We start from the raw sequence: 1,162 nt of genomic DNA on the forward strand, positions 1-1,162 counted from the left end.
ATCTGGTGAGTTGATCTTTGATCCAGAAGTAGAAAAAATAGCTAAACAGTTGAGAAAATTGGCTAAGCAAGCTAGGTAGATTTCGAGTACATCTGAAGGAGTCCAATCTCCAAAGAAATTAAGTACGGATTCAGTTTCATATTCAAATTCCGAAAATGAAACCATGGCTGCTAGAACTTTGAAAGAGTTGGCTACTCCGGATCTAAACCAACATCCTTTGTGTATTCAATACCCTGCTTTAAATGTTGCTTTTGAGTTAAAATCTGGACTAATCCATTTGTTTCCTAAGTTTCATGGTCTTATAGGTGAGGATCCACATAAGCATTTAAAGGAATTTCATGTTGTGTGTTCCAGCATGAAACCTCAAGGAGTTTTAGAGGATCAAATCAAGCTTCTAGCTTTTCCTTTCTCACTAGAAGGCACAGCTAAGGTTTGGTTGTATTACCTTCCTTTTGGATCTATCAACACATAGAATGGGATGAAGCAGATATTTCTAGAGAAGTATTTTCCTGCTTCTTATGCTGCCAACATAAGAAAAGAAATTTGTGGTATCCAGTAGTACAATAGAGAGAATTTGTATGAGTATTGGGAGAGATTTAAGAAGTTGTGTGCAAGTTGTCCCCATCATCAAATAAGTGAGCAGGTTTTGATTCAGTATTTCTATGAGGAACTTCTACCAATGGACCACAGTATGATAGATGCTGCTAGTGGAGGAGGAGCTTTGGTTGACAAAACACCAGAAGAGGCAAGGAGGCTAATTGCTAACATGGCAGCAAATTCTCAGCAATTTGGAATGAGAATGGATCACACACCTATGAAGGTTAATGAGGTAAGTACATCTAACCTTGAGAAATAGATTTTTGATTTAACTTCTTTGGTGAGGCAATTGGCTGTAGGGAACATGCAAACTGCTAAGGTATGTGGAATTTGCTCAGGTTCGAGTCATGCTACTGACATGTGTCCTGCATTACAAGAGGATGAATCAATGCAACATGCTAATGCAGTAGGAAATTATGGACAGCCACAACGAAGGTATGATCCCTTTTCTAATACTTATAATCCAGGATGGCGAGATCATCCCAATTTGAGTTATGGGAATCAACCGGTGCAAAACTGATACCAGCAGCAAAGACCACAAGTGAATCAACCATCTCCGCCTCCC

At 39.2% G+C, this 1,162-nt stretch overlaps 1 non-coding gene across 1 annotated transcript; it reads right to left on the bottom strand.

Annotated features, from left to right (window-relative positions):
• Nucleotides 1-526: 526 nt before the first annotated feature.
• LOC131182620 (small nucleolar RNA R71) lies at nt 527-633 on the bottom strand. Its single transcript, XR_009150884.1, has one exon. It is a non-coding gene; the product is annotated as a small nucleolar RNA R71 (small nucleolar RNA).
• Nucleotides 634-1,162: the final 529 nt, after the last annotated feature.

The sequence above is a fragment of the Hevea brasiliensis genome, chromosome 8 (genome assembly GCF_030052815.1).
Source record: "Hevea brasiliensis isolate MT/VB/25A 57/8 chromosome 8, ASM3005281v1, whole genome shotgun sequence".
NCBI lineage: Eukaryota > Viridiplantae > Streptophyta > Magnoliopsida > Malpighiales > Euphorbiaceae > Hevea > Hevea brasiliensis.